The sequence below is a fragment of the Anolis carolinensis genome, chromosome 1 (genome assembly GCF_035594765.1).
Source record: "Anolis carolinensis isolate JA03-04 chromosome 1, rAnoCar3.1.pri, whole genome shotgun sequence".
In the NCBI taxonomy this organism is placed as follows: Eukaryota; Metazoa; Chordata; class Lepidosauria; order Squamata; family Dactyloidae; genus Anolis; species Anolis carolinensis.
This window is the reverse complement of record NC_085841.1, coordinates 315,779,653-315,790,956: the sequence shown is the minus strand read 5'-3', so window position 1 is coordinate 315,790,956 and position 11,304 is coordinate 315,779,653. Positions and strand designations below refer to the sequence as shown.

General features: G+C 40.6%; 2 protein-coding genes across 6 annotated transcripts in view; one reads left to right on the top strand and one right to left on the bottom strand.

Moving 5' to 3' along the window:
• The window catches only part of chrm5 (cholinergic receptor muscarinic 5), a 74,057-nt gene that overhangs the window by 9,291 nt on the left and 53,462 nt on the right, over positions 1-11,304 (top strand). The gene's annotated exons all lie outside the window — the stretch shown is intronic.
• aven (apoptosis and caspase activation inhibitor) overlaps positions 1-11,304 on the bottom strand; it is a 137,722-nt gene that overhangs the window by 88,079 nt on the left and 38,339 nt on the right. The gene's annotated exons all lie outside the window — the stretch shown is intronic.

Genomic DNA, 11,304 nt, shown 5'->3' with positions numbered 1-11,304 from the left:
CACACATTTAACAACTTTTGAACAGTTTGTGGTATTAGTGATAACAAGTTATATTCTCCTCCCTCATATTTATGTAGTCCAGAAAGTATTATGAAAGAGAGAGGTACACTCCATAATCTCTCACACACACACACATATGCCTCCCTGTTTTATTTTGTTCATCTTCAAAAGATCAGGCAGGTTTTTCCACACTAGTCATTTTCCTTATTACAGGGTTTGTGAGGTACAATAGAGTCTCACTTATACAAGCTAAACGGGCTGGCAGAAGCTTGGATAAGCGAATAACTTGGATAATAAGGAGGGATTAAGGAAAAGCCTATTAAACGTCAAATTAGGTTATGATTTTACAAATTAAGCACCAAAATATCACGTTATACAACAAATTTAACAGAAAAGGTAGTTCAATATGCAGTAATGTTATGATGTAATTACTGTATTTAAGAATTTAGCACCAAAATATCATGATATATTGAAAACATCGACTACAAAAATGGCTTGGATTATCCAGAGGCTTGGATAAGCGAGGCTTGGATTAGTGAGACTCTACTGTATTATGGATTGGCTTTAGGAAGATTCTGAAAGAACAGCATGTCTGCTTTCTAAATCAGAAAATTGAACATCTGCTAAGAAGAATTCTTATGAAGCCAGTTCTCTTTATTTATTACTAGCTTGGCGACCCGGCGGTGCCAGGGTCATTTGAGAAAGGCATTGTTTGTCTGTATTCCAAGTTTAGTCTAGGTCCAGGGTCAGCGGGGTTCAGGTGAACTACAACTCCCATATGCAAGTCCCATCATCCATGGTCCATCCCACTCCAAACAGTGCCAGGATGTATAGTAGGTCATGGGGATTGTAAGTGTCAGGTTTGGTCTTGATCAGACATTGGTGGGGGTTGCAGTGGTCTCAGGAAGTGAGTGAAGATACTCCAAGTCCCACCATCCATGGCCCAAACTCTTCCAAACCACACCAGGATGTAGAATGGGTAATGGGACCTCTGTTTGGTACTGATTCGTTGTTGGTGGGAGTCGCAGTGGTCTCAGGAAGCCAGTGAAGGTATTGCAAGTCCCATCATCCATGATCCATCCCCCTCCAAACAGCACCCAGGTGTAGAGTAGGACATGGGGGCTCTATGTGCCAAGTTTGGTTTTGTTCAGGCATTGGGGGGGGGATCGCAATGTTCTTAGGAAGTGAGTGAAGGTAATGCAATCCCCATCATCCATGGTCCATCATACTCCAAACTTCACCAGGGTATAGAGTGGGTCATGGGTGCTCTGTGTTCCAAGGTCAGTCTTGATGAATCATTTGTGGCAGTTACAGTGGTCTCAGGAAGTGAGTGAACGTACTGCAAGTCCCGTTATCCTTGGTATGTCCTCCCTCAAAGTGTACCAGGACGTAAATTGGGTCATGGGGGGTATGTGTGCCAAGTGTGGTCCTGATTTGACATTAGTTAGAGCAGTGGTTCCCAAACTTATTTGACCTACTGCCCCCTTTCCAGAAAAAATATTACTCAGCACCCCCTGGAAAGGGGGCGTGGCTTAGAGGAGTGGGTGGCTCCTGCTCAAAAGGGGGGGCTGAGCCTCTCCCCAGTCCAAGATGCAGGGCTGGGAGGGGGAGGTGGTCGGGGCCACAAATGGGTGGCCAGGACTGGGATGGGTGGAGTTACGAACTCTGAGGCAAGGCTGAGCTTCTATCCCTGCCCTGTGGTGCCTGCCAGGACACAGGGGGCGGCACTAGAGGAGGGGGCATGGCCTCTTCTCAAGTGCCTGACAGGGCTGAACCTCTATACCCCGACCCCGTGTTCTAACAAGCACCTCAGGGAAGGTATACAGAGGCTCAGCCCTGTCTCACGCTCTGGGAAAGAGATCCCGCCTACTCCTAGCCCCGCCCTTTATTCCTAAAAGGCCTCTCAGGAGAGGTACAGAGGCTCAGCCCTGTCTCGGGCTCTTGGAAGGAGGCCCCGCCCCCTTCCCTAGCTCTGCCCTCTGTGTCCCAACAAGCGCCTTAGGAGAGGTATAGATTCTCAGCCCTGTCTCGGGCTCTTGGGAAGAAGCCACACCCACTCCTCTAGTTCCACCCCCTGTGTGTCCTAACAGGCACCTCAGGTGCTCGGCCCTGCCTCTGGTACTTGGGAAGAAGCCCCGCCCCTCCTCTGGCCCCACCCCTGTGTCCTAATAAATGCCATCACCGCCCCCCTGGATCGCTCCAGCGCCCACCAGGGGTGGTACTTTGGGAATCACTGAGAAAGTAACAGTGGTCTGTCAGAGACACAGTGTTTGAAAGTACTGCAAATTCCATAATCCTTGGTCCATTCTCCCCCAAAGTGGTGCAGCATGTAAAGCATGTCATTAGGGATATGTGTGCCAAGTTTTGTCCAATTCTGTCATTCCTGGTAGTCGCAGTAGTCTCAGGAAGTGAGTGAAGGTACTGCAAATCCCATCATCCATGGTCCATCCTCCCCCAAATGGCACAAGGCCATAAAGTGCGTCATGGGGGTTAAGTGTGTCAAGTTTGGGCCATGTCCGTCATTCCTGACGGTCACAGTGGCCTATGGAAGTGGCGGCCAATCAGAAACCTGCCACATACACACATACAAACATTCACTTTTATTATATACAGTAGAGTCTCACTTATCCAAGACTTGCTTATCCAAGGTTCTGGATTGTCCAAGGCATTTTTGTAGTAATGTTTTCAACATGTCATGATATTTTGGTGCTAAATTCGTAAATACAGTAATTACAACATAACATTACTGCATATTGAACTACTTTTTCTGTCAAATTTGTTGTATAACATGATGTTTTGGTGCTTAATTTGTAAAATCATAACCTAATTTGATGTTTAATAGGCTTTTCCTTAATCCCTCCTTATTATCCAAGATATTTGCTTATCCAATGTTCTGCCAGCCCGTTTATGTTGGATAAGTGAGATTCTACTGTACTCCCAAATGTCCAGGCCAATTCCCCTCAAAACCCACCAGTATTAAAATCTGGGCATATCAGGTATGCAGTGCAAGTTTGGTCCAGACCCATCATTGTTTGGATTCATAGCATTCTGGGTGTAGGTGAACTACAACTCTTCTAAATTCCCCAGTAGGAGTCACAGTGCTCTGACTTGATACAGGGGGAAATACAACTTCCACCATGTGGAGTCAATCCCCCAAACTCCTCCAGTAAGTTTAGTTGGTGCTGAGTTCTGCTCTGTTTGTTATGCAGACAGATTTGAAAGGGAAGGGCAGTAGGCAGGGTCATGCAAATTTCACACCAATGGAGAACCCTGGGATGCCTGCCTGTGGTGGAGGAAAATGCAAAATCTAGGATGAAATGGTCCCTAAACGAAAGCATTACTTGGGTGGTGGGCCGTAGTGTTTGGGGAGGACATTGGCAGGGGTTGAGGCTACATGTTCATGGTGCTCACTGTAACCTGCAATGTCAGCTGATGGAGTGACTTGGTGACTCCTCAGCATTGGGAACTATAGCCTGTTTGTGGAGGCCGGAGGCTGTCTGTGTGAGCAGACACCCATGCCACATACATACATACAGATTTTCACTTTTATTAAGGAGATATAGATAGATATAGATATAGATATATAGATATAGATATATATAGATATAGACTAGCTTGGGGACCCGGCGGTGCCTGGGTTATTTGAAAAAGGCATTATTTGTCTTTGTATTTTATGTATTCTGTTTGGAGTGGGTGAACTACAATTCTCAGAATCATGGGTCAATCCTCCCCAAAACCTGCCAGTATTCAAAGTTGGCAATTTTGGGTCTGTGAACCCAAAACTTCTCCCTCTGCTCGGCGCTTGGACCCAGGGAAGCAGGCCACGATCGCAGACCGCTTCCTCCTGCCTCTCCCTCTCCTCTCACGAGAAGGAGCTCCTTCTCCCAAGAGGAGAGGGAGGGGGAAGCGCCCCGCCTCTTCCTCCTCTCGCGCGAAGGAGCTCCTTCTCACAAGAGGAGAGGAAGAAGCCGGAGGAAGCAGCCCGAGGGGCAAGGGCTCCTTTCACTGGAGAGGAGGGGCGCCCCCTGCGGCCCCTCAGATAATCCAGTGGATCGGTTAACCGGGGCTCGGTTAACTGGGGTTTACTGTATATAGTACTTTTTTAATGTAGGCAGTAGACTTGAGAACTGCTGTATATAAATGCCTACTTTTTGATATGACTACTTTCTAAACATTTTTCTTAAGTCGTATTGTACTTCTCAGTCCCTAGGGAAAAGTGACATTTGATGCACACAGCTTTTATAGCAACTGCAAAAGATGGAAAATTAAATGGTACATTTAAAGACTTCAAGTGCACAAGTTAAGGAACAAGCAGTACCAAACCTAGCAAAAGGGGCATGGATTATTAAAAGCATGCAAAACAAATATGGAAACTCAAACCAAAAATTAATAACAGTGATTAATCACTCCTCAGTGCTTGGAAATTCCAGGGTAAGTTTTACAAGTTTTGTTTCCATTGGATTACATTTTAGTGCCATGGCAATATTTTCCTAATTTACAAATATGGAAGCAGACACAAAGATTTAGATAGACAGACGCAGAAGCAAACAGGGACTTCTGCAGATGATCTTTTGAAATCTACATAGGCAGCTAATAATTCTACTTACTTTTTATTCTAAGGAAATACGTCAATATTCCTATTTAAAACAACATACTATTTCTTGTTTTGTCTCCTTTACCTCTCCTCTCCTTGGTGTAATTTTCTCATTATTCAAATTGTAACATCCCAATAGACATTCCCAGCCACCTTGTCATTAACTCATACTAATGAAAAATCAAACTATTATCTTAAGCCATTGTGGTCAGGTAGTAACCATAACATTATCAAAACTCTTTGAAACATTAGCCAATTTTAAACAAACAACTGAAATTATTACACATTTACTCTTAGGTTAAGGAAGACTGATCCAAGATTCAATAAGAAAATCTAGTTAAGACAGGTCAGATAAATAAGACAGAAAAACAAGGTTTGAAGATAGTTTTAGAAATGAACAAGTTGTCTTGCTTGATAAAGGAAAAGTTAACTGATAACTTTCAATAGAATGGGAACAATTTATATTATTTATTTAAAAAAAAGAAAATGTAAAAATACCTGTGGGTTTTGAGGATTAAATAAAATGTTGAGATAGCAAGGCAGAATAATGAAGTATTCTAAGAAAAAATGTTAGCAGAATGGCAAGATAAGAAGTTAGTAGAATATTTTCGCTGTATAGTCTTTTAGATGGGAGGTAGGAGTCCATTTTAATGTTTTAATTTTTTTTTTAAAATTAGCCGCCCTGAGACCTCCAGGGGGTGAAAAGGGCGAGATGGAAATGCTGTAATAAAAAAATATCTAGATGATGTGGGGAGAGTTAGTTTTAATTATATATATTGGTGATATAAGTAATATATTGGAAAATTACTATCTTTATGAATTGTATAACAATACTTATATTGCTGAAATAATGAAGAAACATATAGATTAAAAAATAAAAATAAAGAGTTGACATTTTATACATTTCTTCACAAGGGAATAAACAAAAATTAAAATTAATTTTAAAAAGCCTACTAAAAATCTCTCTTCAAAGATCAACATATCAATCTTCTAAACTCAAAAAATTGGTTCAGAAATAGAATTGATATGAAGTGCTTCAAATCTGAAGAGACACACACACGAAAAAATTCTCTCAGAGCAAAGAAAAATACAACTGACTGAGAACAATGAATTGCAATAAAATGGTCAAAGAATTATCTGCCTTTCTGTTTGGCTGTTCCTCTTCTCCCTACTTGTCTCCATAAAAATTCATTTTTGCATTGAGTAACAGATTACAGGGGTTGTTACCTTCAAAGCATTTTTTATTGTTCTACAGGCTTCCCACAATCTAAACCAGGGCTTCTTAAACCTTTAGCACTCATGAACACATTCTGCTTAATACATTTTTACAAAACCCCAGGCATATAAAGTAGGTATAAAATCAAACATGAACTTATACTAAATCAGCATTTGCAAAGCTTACTAAATAGGCTGATTTTCTTTTTTTGTGGAGTACAGCTGAAGCATTTTCTGCAGAGTCCGCTGTAAACACTCCATGTTGTTGCTTTGCGTGAATTTTTAGCATCCAGAAATCTTTTACTGTTGCCAAATTGTTCATGACCAAAACATTGAACTAAAGGGGCCTCATTTGGTGATCTAGACCAGGGGTCCTCAAACTAAGGCCTGTGGGTCCACGGTCATTTGCCTTGATCTCGCCCTAAGCTTTGGGCCTAAGGTCACCCTAAGTCTGAAATGACTTAAAGTCACAAAGCAACAATAATCCAAATAAACAGGACTCTCTCATCAGTCAAAAGCAGGCCCACACTTCACATTGAAATACTGATAAGTTTACATTGGTTAAAATTATTCTTCGTTTTAAATACTGTATTATTTTTCATGGTTTTTTCCCACTACAATTAAAATATGTACAGTGTGAATAGGAATTCGTTCATTTGGGCTTTCAGAGTTTCTAGCTGAAGGGAATAAGAAACTTTGTAGCTTGTTGTTAAACTGGATTATTGCCTCATATCTTTACCATGCTTTGTCAGTTTAATCTTTTGCTGAACCTTAGCCTACAGGCAGGAAAGACATTTTAATCTGGAAAGGCAAACCTGGTTGTGATCCAAAACTTACTCACACTCCACTCTACAATTTAATATCTACAATACAAGCAAATCACCAAAATATAACCTGAGATAAGTGTCAACATTGAATAGTTCATCCTACCAGCACCTATTAAAATATCATACCATAACAGTAGCCTAAGATTGACTACAGTCAACCAGTATGATAGAAACTGCATATAAGGAGTTATGACAAGCAGCTCCAGTTTGTTGTCAAGTGGACTAAACATTCATGACTTTCATAATAGAGTTCAAAACCCTGTACAAACATCTGTTATACACCCTTGTGGCAGGCACCATCCTTTTCTTATTTTAGCACCACGGCCCATATCAAAAGCTTGTACTCCGATTTGCACGACTTTGACAAGCAAAATATGCAGATTATATTGTTACAGGTAAATGTTATCAGGTTATATTTAGACCAGCTAATTTTACATCACATGATGCCTACATTTCCTTTGTTGAATGTTAGATTGTTCTCTCATCTTAAGTCTCTGCTCTTCACTTTCCCCATCTCATCACATTCAGACAGAAATGATGAAAAAGGAGGGTAACGTTCAAAAGCTACAAAGATGAAGAGGTGGCTGGCAAAATGAAATAAACAGTGAAGAAATGGAGCAGATAATTAATGTGGAGTCTGGTTCTGAATGAAAGGAAAATGTAGGTGGGAAAAGAAGTGCAATGTGAACAAAGTGACAGCAGAGAAACCTTAAAGGAAGTTTTGGTTCAATACTGGCTCAGTCACACTTAGTTGTGCAACACTAAGCCACAACAAACTGTTCACCGCAAAGTCAGAACCACGTTGAAGCATCTGTCAGATTTGTATTTGCAACAGAATAAAAGCATACAGATCAGCTATTACAATCAGTAAATAATAGTGAAATCCCATCCTGTACACAATCTTAAACCATTTAAACAATTAACATGGTCCTTACCAAATACAAACAAGAGGCCTTATGGATTTAGAACAAAATTCTGAATACACTCATTCTGTGGAATAACATCTTCAATTTGTCATTCCTAGTCTTCACACAGGAAATCTGGCTAATAAATAATTTCTAATTTTACAATCATATCATTTTTACTGTACATCTTGACCTTTTAAAATGTCACACTCGTCTTCCCTCGTTAAATTGTTATTACTTATCATCGAGTTAGTTTCAACTTATGGCAAAACTAAACATGACAGATTCCAAGATACCCTGTTGCTAACTGAGCTGCTCAAGTCTTTCAAGCTCAGTGTTGTGGCTTCCTTCCTGCATTAATGCAAAATATATAAAGAAGAAATACATGGATTAATACATCACAGTCTTCCATATTGAAATATTTATTCTGGATACTGTGTTATTACATCAAAAGTAAAATAGCATACCTACTCAAAAATAAATCGTATTAAGTACAATTCAGTGGAAACATTCTGAAGAAAATAATACTGTGATTGCAAAGAGCTAGCAAACATTTATCAGTATGCTAAATATACCTACATGATTCTTATTCTGATAAAGCGGTTAGCTTGGCAGATGAAAACAATTCTACAAGTGTAGTTTATCTCAATCTAGAAAGCTTTTAACAGGAATTTTTGTTGTTATAACAGAGATTGTGTAGAATTTTAGCCAGGTCATTCATTATCCTCAGAGACACTCATTTGGTGATATCTCTAACTCTGTAGTTCTGGCCATCCATCGCATGTAAAGGATGGAACCTAAGCTGTATGGAACTGCAGTTTGATAATGTACGTATTTGTTAGCAAGACTGCAGTGACATTTTGACTGACATCTCCCTCTGAAAATTCTGGTTCATAACTTGGACGTGTTCTTGGACCCAGTGCTGCCTCTGAAAAGCCAGGGTGTTGATGGAGCACCTTTGCCCAGTTTTGGCTAGTGCATCAGCTCCACCCTTTCTTGGGGAAGGCAGAGTGCAGTGGCTCATGTCTCAGTAACTTCTTGATTAGACTACAATAATGTGCTCTGCATGGGGTTTCCCTGTTTTAATCGGGAGACAGTGTGGTATAGTGGTGTGAACACTGGACTGTGACTCTGGAACCAGGGTTTGAATCCCCACTCAACCATGAAAACACACTGGGTAACCTTGCGCAAGTCACACTCTCTCAGTCTCAGAAGAAGATAATGGTAAACACCTTCTGAGCAAATCTTGTAAAGAAGACCCTGTGATGGATTCAACTTTGGATTCTCATAAGTAGGAAACAACCTGAAAGCACACAACAACAAAATGAACAAGAACAACAAATTGTTTTAATTTATTCTTTTTTAAAATTGGGAATACTATGTGCAACATGAACATAACTCGAATTCATTACATGGTTCCAGGAATAACAATAATGTCAGAAGGGCAAGTAGAATATTTAAACATGTGTTTAGAAACTACTTAGTATCTACTATACTTCAATTTTCCCTCTCACCTACTTTCTTTCGAAAAGATGATAATAATCTAAATGAACAGCTAAAATGTTATTTATCAAACAAGTCGTATGTACAAAAGAAGGACAACGTGAGGGCGATTAATAGAAACAAAAGTCACAAACATGTCCTTCAAAGAGACACTTTTGTAGTAAGATAATAAGGGTTGAGAAACGTAGTCTCTGCACTGAAGTGTGTTCTAAGACCTATGTAACACAGGGAAGCAGTTTCAGATTTCTGCATAGTGGTAGAAGTCACTCTGCAGAGATCCTGAAGGCTGTCTCTCTGAAAGAAGCCAGGTAAGAGCGGGTTGGTTTATTTGACTGACTCATTTTCAACCTTTTCTGGGAGGTGAATCAGATGACCTTCCTTTAACAACATACAGGCAACACTTGAAAGTATGGCATTTCTTGAATATCTATAGACCATTCGGATTAGGAAAGGGATGAGATTATTCTTTATTTTCAAGGTCTTAATTTATATGAGGCAAACAGATGTTCACTGATGAATGTAAGATTCTTCAGATATAAAATCCAAAACAGATATATGGGAGGTATATTTTCCATGTGGGAATACTGTGCAGTTGAGTCAACACTAATATGGACTTACAGTAATCTTTTTCATGAATTACCATTTTCCACATGGCAGCATTTTTGTCTGAGAGACACTTATTTTAAAGTATTTTTATTTTTAAATTGTTATATTTAATCTTAAGAGTTTCCTGGTATAACTTTGATGAAACCAGCAACATGGACAAGAACAGCTAATAAAAATTATTAGAAATTATGAATAATAAAGCAAGGATTATGAGTCACAAAGTGAGTTAGTATTAAACAATACTATCACTAGTACAATTTCATGCTATTTCAGCAAGTTAATACTGCATTGGCAGTAAACTGAATGTAACTGGGAGTTAACTGTTAACTGTTCAAACTTAATTTTAAAAAATTAGACTAAATGTCAGTAATATATCTGTTTTAGAGGGGAGGGGAATTAGAATAACAACCCTCAACATTGCTGTCTTCTAGCTCCAGAACATCTATTTTCAGACCACTGAATGGCCTGTTCTAAAATTAATCCTGAGTCCTGAAAACCCAAAATCAGGTTTTAGACCAGTGGTTCCCAAACTTATTTGACCTACTGCCCCCTTTCCAGAAAAAATATTACTCAGCGCCCCCTGGAAAGGGGACGTGGCTTAGAGGGGTGGGCATGGCTCCTGCTCAAGAGGGCGGGGCTGAGCCTCCCCCCTAGTCCAAGATGCAGGGCTGAGAGGGGGAGGTGGGCGGGGCCACAAATGGGCAGCCAGGACTGGGATGGGCAAAGTTACGAGCTCTGAGGCAGGGCTGAGCTTCTATCCCTGTCCTGAAGCGCCTGCCAGGACACAGGAAGCAGGGCTAGAGGAGGGGACGGGGCCTTTTGCCAAGTGCCTGATGGGGCTAAACCTCTATACCCCGCCCCCGTGTTCTAACAAGCGCCTCAGGGGAGGTATACAGAGGCTCAGCCTTGTCTTGTGCTCTTGGGAAGAGGCCCCGCCCCTAGCCCCATCCTTTAGTCCTAAAAGGCCTCTCAGGATAGGTATAGAGACTCAGCCCTGTCTCGGGCTCTTGGGAAGAAGCCACGCCCACTCCTCTAGCTCTGCCCTCTATGTCCTAACAGGTGCTCAGCCCTGTCTCCGGCACTTGGGAAAAGGCCCTGCCACTCCCCTGGCCCCACCTCCATGTCCTAATAGGTGCCATCACCGCTCCCCTGCAGTGCCCACCAGGGGGCGGTAGCGCCCATTTTGGGAATCACTGTTTTAGACTATAAATCAAGTAGTATGCTTAGGAAAATACAATGCTGTAACTATGAATAATGAGATTTTATTTCAAAACAATGAAAAGGTGAGATATATAGGACAACAAATTCTGAAATGATGAAGAATTAAGGATAGCTGCAGTTTCATATCCGACATCAAGAATGATGAGGAACAGCAATATTTGAAAGGTATGGGTGAATTCAGGCTGGCAATAAATTTGTCTTTGTCATATTGAAAACCAACCAAAATTTAAATAAAAATGTTTAAAAAATCATATTCAATCATCTCATGTGCAATTATGTTGATCCCTCTAACTAAATTTCTTTCTCTGTCCTATTGTATAAAGAAAGCACAGATTTTCCATGAAGTACTATTCAAATTAAGAGAAGAGGGTTTTGCAACACACTGAATCTTATTGTGCAGTATTGCACCTTACATGTTTTAAAACTCATTTCT